General features: G+C 40.9%; 1 pseudogene; it reads left to right on the top strand.

The window, feature by feature from the left end:
* The first annotated feature begins 1,677 nt into the window (after window positions 1–1,677).
* On the top strand, window positions 1,678–12,121 carry LOC137308504 (haloacid dehalogenase-like hydrolase domain-containing protein 3; annotated as a pseudogene).
* The last annotated feature ends 776 nt before the right edge of the window (window positions 12,122–12,897 follow it).

Raw genomic sequence — 12,897 nt, 5'->3', positions numbered from 1 at the left:
GGATTTGCTTATTGACTTAAGCACTGCTCACCTTTGTTTAAAAAAAATTACTCATCAGGGCCACCACCTAACATCACGTGATTTGTATCTTTTTTAATGCATGCTACTTTCTGCCTTCACTCTTATCCCAGCATAATCCTATCATGATAGGTAAGGGTACATATGAGATATATTAGTTAGCATTCAGAGGAGTATAGTAACAATTTGGATCCACTGTGGATCCCAGATAGGGAAGGAACAAGGAATAAAAGGAAGGGTACTGAGCAGGAGAAGCATTTGTTGAGGGACTGGGTGAGAGTGAGACTGGAATTAAAAAAGAAGTATTTCAGGAACAAATGAAGGTTGATGGATAGCAGTGGAAGTGGGTGCAGCACAGAACCTTAGAGATAGGGATAAAGAGATGTCTAATGGTCAAAGGAGAAATGTAATGGAAAAAGAAGAATTTAATTATTGATTGGCTAAATTATTCAATTGAGAATGAATAGAGATCTAAGTTATCATTGAGTATTCAATAATGAATTGGGACTAAGTGGAAATCTGTACATTCAGAGATATTGGGGCAGAAATCATTCCCGAAATAATGTAGAGCTCGCGCTCTCCGTTGCTAGTAGTAAAATGGAGGAGCAAGTTCTGACATTCTGCACAGTGAAACGTGGAAATCCAGACGTTGCTCCTACTGGTTCACCGGCACTAATGACAGCTTTGAATTAAGGGTACATCGCACACTATAATTAGAGAAATCATTGAAAAAGTGTAAACTTGCTTATCTGCCCAGCTGGAAAGTAAGTAATTATGCCACCAAACTGGTACCCTTAAAAATATAGGTCTAAACTAAGTTTTAACAGTGCACGGTACGTCTTAATTGCCAAACAACCAAAATTAACTTCTATAAATGTGGAGTCCCATTACTCCTTATTTTAATAGTTTTTGATCATTAACTTTTTTTAAAAAATTAAAAATTAAATTTTTTTTTACTTTTCCCTTCTGTCTCTTTTATTTAATTCAATTATTTATTACCCTCTCTTTTTTGCTGTCTATAACTGTTTTTACATTAATTTTAATCTTGTACCTTTCACTTCCTGGTTTAACCCTGCAAGCCTGCAGAGACAGTGAACGCAGCTGTTAAAAATGCTGTGATCTGATTGGGCAAGGGGAGAGACCGATCCTCTTCTCCCAGGGTCCTAGCTCCACGGGAACTGACGCTGGGCTCTTCTCCACTCTCTTTTCAAGGCAGTGCCCGACAAAAAGACCGCGGTAAGTTAGTGGGTTAGTATAAATCTATGAAGCAGCAGGAAGTGTTGGTTCACCGCTCTGAGCAATTTCTGCCCCATTATGATATGAAGTTAAGGAGGAATTAATCTATTAATGAGTATCTAATTCCTCAACAGTCTGTGATCATAATCTAATAGTGGCCATTTATTATGACTATGGCTAGGAATTTCTTTGGAGCTACTCCCGCTCCGCTGCAGTAACTTTGCTGGAAGTGTGGCGGTATCCCCATACATGGGTGGAGTGGGAGCAGCTCCGAGAAAATTCCCAGCCTGAGTTTGCATGGGATAACGACTTCATCACTCTACCTGTAGAAAGGAAGCATGACAGGGCAGACAGCTTTTCCCTCGATTGCAGGATGTTGTAGATTACATTCATATGGGCATCAGAGTTCCTTCTATTAAACACATGGCTTACATGAACAGAAAGGTATGCATTTATTTAACATCACGATGGTATCTCGCCACAGAAACATTATTATGGATGGCAATGACCATTATTCAAAAAGCAGCCATGATGCCTTCCTGATGTTGACAGTCTGTAGTGCCTGCATTATTTGAAGGAGATGAATCACTCGAGAGATGAATCTAAGGAGATCAAGCATCCTTCCATGGCTGCTGATTCCACTGAGAAGCACCTTGGGCTTGAATCTTGAGCATCTGTTTGGTGTTCCTTGGGCACCACCTCCACCTGCAAGAATAGTGTATTGTCCAGCTTTGGCACAATGCAAGAAGTGAGCAATGCTTTAAATAGTATCTCCTGGTGGGTACAGCAGTTACTATTGGTTTGTCCCATGCTAAATGGATCCCACAAAAAAAAATGTGAAAGTGAGGAGCACAGTCACCTTTGCCGTCCTCCTGATTCCAGAAAATGTCTTTGTTTGCAGCCAGATATATGGGACTTGGGTTACACCATTGTATTGGACAGTTGCCCCTCTCCACACATCTTGCACCTGAGGTTTTACTGGAGGGTGGCCTTTAGCCCCAAATGTCCTCCAAACTCTTCAGCATCAAAAAGAGCAGTTTGCCCACAATTTTCCTTTGTACTATTCTGAACAATTATTCAGGTTTTTTTTGTCACCAGTTCAGCCTCCTTAATGTCAAGCTGCTGCCATGCTGATTTTGTGTACCCTTGCTAACTGTACTTCAGGCCTAAGTCCTTAGGCATGATTTTTAATGTGCTGGATTACTATTCAAATTAAGGGGAAGAATTAGCATTGCAATATTCGGCCAGGCGAGGCCTCTGCGCTGTCAGTGCAGATGCATCCACACCATTGGCAATTTTCGCAAAATCAGGGCTCAGAGTCCATAATATGAGGTGTATTTAGTGAACATATAGAAACGCCTAAGCTAATTAAGGATAACCAGCATGGATTTGTGAAGGACAGGTCCTGCTTGGCTAATTTAAGTGAAGTTATTGATAAAATCACAGAATGCATAAAGGGACTGCAGTGGATGTTGTTCTTTGGATTTTTCAGAAGGCGTTTAATCAGAGTCTTGTTGCAACAATTAAAGACCATGGTATTAAAGGGAATACAGCTTCATGAAAAGTGAGATGTCAAATGTAAGGTTTTTGAATTCACAGCTGGCAGGCTTTGGAAAATCTATTGGTTTTATTATTAGGAGATATAATTGATCACAGAGACAGGGTAAAACTAATTGACCAGAGAACACAGATTCATATAGAGAGCGGTCCATTGTATCACCCTCCTATATTTCAGTTTGATTCAATTTTATCACCTAAAGTCAATTCTTCAAGCATCTTTTTCTGTTAAAGAATAACTACTTGATAAACAAAAACACAAAATAATAATGTAAGTATATTAAACACCAATTATGATAATAAATGGACTCTGTCATGCTAAAATATTTAAGTTTGGTATTCAAAGTTTCAGTAGTAACTATACAAAATCACTTTGGTTTTCTCTGGGTGTGATTACAATGGCTTTATTATAAGAAAAACTAAATCAATCACAGTCAGGTAAAACTGATGGATTGGAAAGAATGAAGATGCAGATAGAGAGATCCATTGCATCTAGATGATAGCAGAGATTAAGGGTAAATGTATGTTTTTCAAATTGGCAGAACATAGGTAGTAGTATACCCCAGGGACTCACGTAGGCATCTCTTTTTTATTTTCCATTTATATAAATGATTTGGACCAAAGCACAAGAGGAATAATATTGAAGTTTAGTGATACCAAATTAGGGGGTATGACCAACTTTGAGGAAGAATGTAGGAAACTGCAGGAAAATATAGAAAAGTCATTTATTAGAAAGTGGTATGAGGCCAGGTCAACATGACAGTGGAGTGAGGCAAGCACATCTTCACAAATAAAGGATTATGGAACCAAGAGTTAGGCTTTTGAAGCTGAGTCAATCACTGTAGGGAATTGGATGAAGAAGAAAATTATTAAAGGGTACATAAAAAATAGGGAAATGGAATTAGAAGATAAAAGGCAGTTTGCATAAATGGACTGAGTCTTATATGAACTGAGACTGTGCTTTAATATATGCCATGTCTGGTATGCCCAGATTTCTGATACTGTGCACCAGATATCATGTGAGATGCCAACTATATTCTGCTGTTTTCTTTAAAAGCTGATAAATACCATGCCATCAGGCCAAAGCATTCATGTTAAAACGAACAGTCAGATTTATTTATAGGTAGAAAAATGCACAGAAGAATTAAAACACAGCAAGGTGCTGACAATAAAGATAGAATCAGTCTGAAAAGGGTTTAATTTATCTTTTTAGAAAGTATTTTTTACAGAGCTTAATAAATATTAGGACTATTGGATGAAACAGTTTTTGTAGATCTTAATGATGTGATATTGTGTACAGGTGATCCGATTCTTATATTGACCCTTGGGGGGGGGATTTTAACTTTTGCTGATAGTGTAAAACGAGCGATATCGGATCAGCCGCCCATTATACAATCCGCCTGATTTTGAAATCAACAGAAAGGAAAATCAGGCGAGGTGTATAAGGAGTGGCCGATCTGATAGCGCCTGTTTTGCACTCGCCAAAAGTTAAAATTACACTCATGCAGTTCAGATCTCCCATTAGAACTGAAGTTTATAAGAGAAACCCATAGTTCTGATACAATTTCTGGGTCTTCAAAGACAATACTATCAACCACCCAAGATCAAAGACACTGTACAAAAAGGTAATTGCATTGCATTCTAATGCGGAATTATTTACATATTGTCTGGGTCCCACACCTACCAAAATCTTAAAGAATGTACATTTTGAATTTCTCCCAAAATACAACCCCTTATCTGCCTAATTTCCAGATGAAACTAAATGGCCTGTTTTCCAGTAGAACATTTTGAATTTTGGTAAGAGAAGACTGAAGCGTAGAAATTTGATTGCACAGCACCCATTTTTATTGAAGGATCCAATATTGCGTGCACGCACTCAGTCCGCAACAGAAGTGACGATGGAGTGACACCGCATGCCATATTGTTAGGGTGCCCTGTAGCTGTCCAGGGCGTACACCTGATGCTGGCATTAGGCCCATTACTTATGTCAATCAGGGGCCTAACATCTGTTTCAGGTCCCTTCGACAAATTGGATCGTGACTGAGCGCAGCAGGCGCTGTGCATGTTGCTGTCAGTTTTCTCGGTCGCACACCAGTCGAAACAGCTGTTCTTAAAGGGACCAGTGAATTTCCTGGAGTCAGATTCATTTTCCTAAGTTTGGCGGACTCCCAACGGTATCCTTGCTTGCACTTGGAGGCGGCAGGATGAGGGAAATGACTGCTATTGAAGGAGATGGAAGCCTCCACCACCATAAAGGGTCAGGCAGCCACTGATTCAGTGACAAAATCTACCAGAATAGAATTGCCACTCCACTGTGATGAAATTTATGCTCCTACCTTGGCCCTTTAAATTTTTTGTGGCATTGCACTTCTCCTAGTAATGTTGGATGCCTGTTGAAAGCTGGCATAAGTAGTGTCCACCATTGCTGAGGTAATAATGATGGAAAATGTCACTCCATCGTCACCACCTTATTTAAATGTCCCTGGCTATATTTGGGCATTTGCTTCTAGCACCTGGCAGAAATAACTTTGGAAACAGGAACCACAGAAAAATGGGGTGGATAACAGAGAAATGGGCTCCTGACTCAATTTCTGCAGCGGCTTGTCCTAGAATAACTGTAAATTGAGAGGAAAATGTTTGTCTATGTTGTATTACACTCAGAAACCCTATGGTTGTACATAACCTTATAAGACCTATCACTTTACCCTTGTGAATCCCAGAGGGAAAACAAAGTACTGTGTCAAAGTTTCATAACTTTCTGGAACATAAAACTAATACCTTTATCTATTCCAATGTTGGCTAAATCACTGATGTCTCTACCCTGTGAGAGATCTGCAAAAATGTTTTTGTAAAACAGAACAATCAACATTTTTGGTCAGATCAAGAGAGAGATCGACACTGGTTAAATTGGAAATAGAAATTGAAAACTAGAAAATGCCCATTCTGCAATCTGCAGATTAAACCCTTCTTGACTCTATATCAATGATGGCCAACCCCAGGCACGTGTGCCACAAGTGGCACGCCTCTCACCAGAGAATGGCACGCCACGGCACGCGGGTGGACGGTGGTGGTTGCTGACCTGGGATGTGAAGGACAATCTGCTCCGAGTGCATCACTCGATTGGCGAGCTATACTTCTCGGAGGCCAAGCTCCACGGGATCCAGGTGGAGGCCGAAGCTCTCGACCAATCATTCGTCGCCGCCATCAGGAAGCAGGACGAGCTGGTCCCCATCTAAGGCCTAGGTTGGGGCCTGAGCTCCTAGCAGCGGTGGGGGGACATCGTCAAATGGACCTTCCGGCTATGCGGGGTGAACCAAGAGCGGGTATTGTCCCCGCTCGCCGAGAACCATTATCGGGTGTTCTGCAGCACTAGGGACTGGGAGGTGTTCGCCGATGTGGGGGACACTCTGACTCACTGCCACCAACTGGGAATCCGCATGGCAGTGATCTCCAACTTCGACTGCTGCCCGGAGCAGATTCTAGCCAACTGCGAGCTGCGGCAGCATTTTGAGTTTGTGTTGACATCGGGGCAGCCAAGCTGGACCATCGGATCTTTGTCAAGGCCCTGGGCATTGCCCAGGTGGAGCCAAAGCAGGCCACGCACATAGGAGATGATGTGTGGAAGGACTATCTGGCAGTCAGGACTGTGGAGATGGAGAGCCACCTGATCTGCAGAGAGGAGGAGGAGCCCATCAGGGCGAAGAAACTGGTCCCAGGTGAGATTTGGTTTATCCCTTAGTGGGGGGAGTTAGCGGTTGTGAGTTAGTGTAAATTTGACTGATATACAAAGGAGGTCTCCCTCCCTCCCTCCCCAGTATGCGCCGCCTGTGAACAAACACTCGAGATGAATTCTGGAGAATGTTGCACGAATTACAAATATTAAGCAAAAGTTCGGCACTTTCTGGGTCTCTCATCTGTTGACGTTATTTTCTAAGAAGAGTCCAATAATTAACATTTTGCTGTGGCGTTTTGGGTAATATTTTATTTTGAAATAAACATTTCCCTTCATTTGACCAGTTTCTCTTGCATTTAGTATTAAAGAATAGCATTTCCTGCATCACTCTCTTCACCTCAGTATCCAGTACTGTTGAACATATGTGAAGTGCAGTGACATTAATGTGAGATAATTGTGTTTGTCTCGAATTAAGCCGGCAGTTTCTTGTGTGTATTCTTGTGATGAACGGAAAGGAATGGAAGAACAAAAGGAAAATAAACATTATTGATAAAAGCACCTTATTTCATCTCTCCAAAATGTCTGAGCTTCACATACACGATGAAGTATACTGAGGTGTAGCAGCAAGTAGGTTCAGAAGCCACATTAAGTAGATTGTCATGTTTAATTTGTAGACCTTGTGACCATTACATAATTATTGACCCTGCAGCAATTGTTGGAGTTATTATTATTTGTTTTATTCAGCTAAGATTACTACGTTTAAAAAATTATATTATTCATGACAATATTCTGCAAGTGGCAGGCCTGCACATTCTAGTTTCACAATGTGGCACTCCTTTGCAAAAGGTTGGCCATCACTGCTCTGTATGCTTCAAAGCTATTAAGGCCAGTAGACTGGATGAAGATGAATTACTTCATGCCAGAGCACATGTTCTACAACATTGCAGAGATGTGGCTAGGCTGCCAATTCTCTTTAAGATCATGACCACAAAAATCATTACAAATTAAGTCAGAACGCTACATTTTCTACAGCAAGAGGAGGTAGAGCAGCTGCACCTCAATATATTGTGTCAACCTGGTAGGTCAGTTAGTCTGTTAACAGATGTGGGACAACTCTTAGAATCCATAATTCATGATTCAAATTAATGAGCATTTAGAAATGCATGGGATAATTGAGGGCAGTAAGCACATTTGTTGAAGACAAGTCGTGTCTGACACGTTTAATAGAGTTTTTGGAAGAAGTGTTGGATTGGATAAAGGGAATGCAGTAGATGAGTTCAATAAGGTGTCTCACAAGAGGCTTGTTGCAAATATTTAGGCATATGGTATAAGAAGAAATGTAGCAGTGTGCATAGAAAGTAGGAAGTGCAGGTTTAAGGTTAACGGGTTCTCGGATTGGAGAAGGATTGGGTCAGTTGTAGGTCATCTTTTGTTCTTGCTATAGATGGTTTGGACTTGGGAGTAGAGAGTAGTACATTGAAATTTGCTGATGATACAAAAGTAGGAGGTTAGCAAACAGCAAAAGGGGTAATGTACTGGCATGGGTTGAAAATTGGTTAACATTACAGGAAACAGAGAGTAGGAGTAAATGGGTCTTTTTCGGGATGGCAGACGGTGACTAGTGGGATACGGCAGGGATCAGTGCTTGGGCCCCAGCTATTCACAATATATATCAATGATTTGGATGAGGGAACCAAATGTAATATTTCCAAGTTTGCTGACGACACAAAACTAGGTGGGATCGTGAGTTGTGAGGAGGATGCAAAGAGGCTTCAAGGCGATTTAGACAAGTTGAGTGAGTGGGCAAATACATGGCAGATGCAGTATAATGTGGATAAATGTGAAGTTATCCACTTTGGAAGGAAAAACAGAAAGGCAGAGTATTATTTAAATGGTGATAAATTGGGAAATGTTGATGTACAAAGGGACCTGGGAATCCTCGTACACCAGTCACTGAAAGCAAACATGCAGGTGCAGCAAGCAATTAGGAAGGCAAATGGTATGTTGGCCTTCATTGCAAGAGGATTTGAGTACAAGAGCAAGGATGTCTTACTGCAGTTATACATGGCCTTTGTGAGACCACACCTGGAGTATTGTGTGCAGTGTTGGTCTCCTTACCGAAGAAAGGATATACTTGCCATAGAGGGAGTGCAGCGAAGGTTCACCAGACTGATTCCTGGGATGGCAGGACTGTTGTATAAGGAGAATTTGGGTCGACTAGGTTTGTATTCACTTGAGTTTAGAAGGATGAGAGGGGATCTCTGAAATGTATAAAATTCTGACAGGGCTAGACAGACTGGATGCGGGGAGGATGTTTCCCCTGTCTGGGGGGATCTATAATGAGGGGTCACAGTCTCAGGATACGGGGTAGGACATTTAGGACTGAGACGAGGAGAAATTTCTTCACTCAGAGGGAGGATAACCTGTGGAATTCTCTACCATGCAAGGCTGTGGAGGCCAAGTCACTGAATATATTTAAGAAGGAGATAGATAGATTTCTAAACACAGAAGGCATCAAGGGGTATGTGGAGAGAACGGAATATGGTATTGAGATAGAGGATCAGCCATGATCATATTGAATGGCGGAGCAGGCTCGAAGGGCCAAATGGCTCCTATTTTCGATGTTTCTAAAGCTACAGAAGGATATAGACAGCTTAGTAGAATGAGCAGACATATCAGTTGCATTTTAATGTGGGCAAGTGTAAGGTAATACATACAAACATATGAATTAAGAGCAGGAGTAGGCCATTTGGCCCCTCGAGCCTGCTTTGCCATTTGATAAGATCGTGGCTGATCTGATTGTGACCTCAACACTACTTTCCCATCTACCTACTATAACCTTTGACTCTGTTGTTAATCAGGAATCTATCTAACTCGGCCTTAAAAATATTCAATGACCTTGCCTCCACTTCTCACTTGGGGAGTTCCACAGACTCATGACCCTCAGAGAAAAAAATTCTCCTCATCACCATCTTAAATGGGAGACCCCTTATTTTTATACAGTGTCCCCTAGTTCTAGTCTCTCCTACAAGGCAAACATCCTCTCAGCATCTACCCCTTCATGTCCCCTCAGGATCTTATATGTTTCAATAAGATCACCTCTCATTCTTCTAAACTCCAGTGTATACAGGTTCAAATTGTCCAACCTTTCCTCATATGATAACCCCCTCATCCCAACAATCAGTCCCGTGAACCTTCTCTGAACCGCCTCCAAAGCAATTATGTCCTTTTTTAAATAAGAAGACCAAAACTGCACACAGTATTCTAGATGTGGTCGCACCAATGCCCTATGCAACTGTAGCAAAACATCCCCTTGCAATAAATGACAACATTCCATTTGCCTTCCTAATCACTTGCTGTACCTGCATACTAACTTTTTGTGATTCATGTACCAGGACACCTAGATCCCTTTGTACCTCAGAGTTCTGCAATCTCTCTCCATTTAAATGATATACTGCTTTTCTATTCCTCCTGCCAAAGTGGACAAGTTCACATTTTCCCACATTATACTCCATCTGCCAATTTTTTGCCCACTCACTTAACCTATCGATATCCCTTTGCAGACTCCTTATGTCCTCTTCACAATTTACTTTCCTACCTACCTTTGTGTCATCAGCAAATTTAGCAACCATACATTCGGTCCCTTCATCCAAGTCATTGATATAGATTGTAAATAGTTGAGGCCCCAGCACTGATCCATTTGGCACTCCACTGGTTACATCTTACCAACCTGAAAATGACTCATTTATGCCTACTCTCTGTTTCCTGTTAGCTAACCAATCCTTTATCCATGCTAATATGTTAGCCCCTACACCATGAGCTCTTATTTTGTGTAGTAGCCTTAGATGTGGTACCTTGTCAAATGCCTTCTGGAAATCCAAGTCCACCACATCCACAGGATCCCCTTTATCCACGTTGCTTGTTACTTCCTCAAAGAACTCTAATAAATTGGTGAAACACGATTTCCCTTTCACAAAGCCATGTTGACACTGCCTGATTGCATTGAGATTTTCTAAGTGCCCTGCTATAACCTCCTTAATAATAAATTATAGCATTTTCCCTATGACAGATGTTAAGCTAACTGGCCTGTAGTTTCCTGCTGTCTGTCTCCCTCCTTTCTTGAATAGAGGAGTTACATTCGCTATTTTCCAATCTGATGGGATCCTTCCAGAATCTAGGGAATTTTGGAAAATTAATACCAATGCATCTACTATCTCTGCAGCTGCTTCCTTTAAGACCCTAGGATGAAGTCCGTCAGGACCTGGGGACTTGTCAGCTTTTAGTTCTAATAATTTTTTCAGAACTCTTTCCCTGGTGATTGTAAATGTTTTAAGTTCCTCCCTCCCTTTTACCTCTTGATTCACAATTATTTCTGGCATGTTATTTGTATCCTCTACAGTGAAGACGGACGCAAAATATCTGTTCAATTCATCCGCCATTTCCTTATTCTCCATTATTAATTCCCCAGACTCACTCTCTAGAGGACCAATGCTCACTTTACTTACTCTTTTCCTTTTTAAATACCTGTAGAAACTCTTACTATCTGTTTTTATATTTCTAGCTAGATTTCTCTCGTACTCTAGTTTCTCCCTCCTTATTATTCTTTTAATCATTCTTTGCTGTTTTTTATATTCTGTCCAATCTTCTGACCTGCCACCAATCTTTGCGGAATTGTATACCTTTTCTTTCAATTTGATACTGTCTTTAACTTAGTTAGCAACGGATGGTACGTCCTTCCCCTGGTCTTTCTTTCTCACTGTAATGTATCTTTGCTGAGTGTTATGATATATCTCATTCAATGTCTGCCACTGCATACATTTTAGGAGGAAATATAAGTAATGGGAGAATACATTCAATAGAAAGACAATGAAGGATGTGGATCAACAGAAAGACCAGAAAGGGGTTCAAATACATAATTCCCTAAAGGTTTGTGTGCAGATAGATCAAGGAATAAAAAAGCCAATAGGGGTGTAGAATACAAGATCAAAGAGGTAAATTTGTACAAAGCAATAGTTAGGCCACAGTTAAAAACTGTGCACAATTTTGGGCACCTAATATAGAAACGACATTCAATCCATAGAAATCATACAACGATTCATCAGGATGATACAATTTATGAAAACTTTTTTGGGAGGAGGTACTTGAGGTACTGAGACTATTTCTGCTAAAGCAGAGAGATTTCATCAAAAGCAAAATACTGTGGATGCTGGAAATCTGAAATAAAAACAGAAAATGCTGGAAAAGCTCAGCAAGTGAGGCAGCATCTGTGGAGAAAGCAACAGAGTTAATGTTAACGGGCTCAACATTGATTTCAATAACTTCAGTTTATAAACTCTGCTCCCATTTTTTTGGACAGCAGGTGCTGGTAATGGTTCTGCTGTTGGCATTTACAACTAATCGCGACTGATCTTTTGTCTCTTGTCCCATTACCACCCTCCTTACCATCATCCCGTTTGTCATTTAATCACTCTTACCCTCTACCCTATCGCAGACCTTCCCTTTTGTTCTTCCCTCCCTTCCTCCCCTGCCTTTCCCTGGCTCTGTACTTGCTTCAAAACTTTAACATCTTCCAGTTCTGACAAAAGGTTTTCAATCTGAAACTTTAACTCTGTTTCTTTCTCCATAGATGCTGCCTGACTTGCGGAGCTTTTCCAGCATTTTCTGTTTTTAATATAGAGATTTCATGTACCATTTCTAAATTATGAAGGGTTTTCATGAGGTGAGCAGAGAAAGACTATTTCTACTGGTTGGGGAGTCATTGACATCGAGTTACATCGAAACTACAGCACAGAAACAGGCCATTCGGCCCAACTTGTCTGTGCCAGCATTTATGCTTCACAAGAGCCTCCTCCGTCCCTACTTCATCTAACCCTATCAGGATACACTTCTATTCCTTTCTCCCTCATGGGCTTATCTAGCTTCCCCTTAAATGTATCTATGCTATTTGCCTCAACTACTCCCTGTGGTAGCACCTCCCACATTCTTACCACTCTTTGGATAAAGAAGTTTCTCCTGAATTCCCTATTAGTGACTATTTTATATTTATGATCTCTACTTTTGGACTCCCTCACAAGTGGAAACATTTTCTCTACGTCTACCTTATAATAATAATCTTAAAGACCTCTATCAGGCCTTCTCTTTTCTAGAGAAAAGAGTCCCAGCCTGTTCAGCCTTTCCTGATAAGGATATCCTCTCAGTTCTGTTATCATTCTTGTGAATCTTTTTTTGCACCCTCTCCAATGCCTTCTATAATCCTTTCCATAATATGGAGATCAGAACTGTGCACAATACTCAAGTGTGGTCTAACCAAGGTTCGATACAAGTTTACCGTAACTTCTTTGCTTTTCAATTCTATCCCTCTAGAAATGAACCCCACTGCTTGATTTGCCTTTTTTATGGCCTTATTAACCTGT

This window comes from Heptranchias perlo, chromosome 3 (genome assembly GCF_035084215.1).
Source record: "Heptranchias perlo isolate sHepPer1 chromosome 3, sHepPer1.hap1, whole genome shotgun sequence".
NCBI lineage: Eukaryota > Metazoa > Chordata > Chondrichthyes > Hexanchiformes > Hexanchidae > Heptranchias > Heptranchias perlo.
The sequence above is the reverse complement of the archived record's forward strand: the minus strand, read 5'-3'. Positions and strand labels throughout refer to the sequence as shown.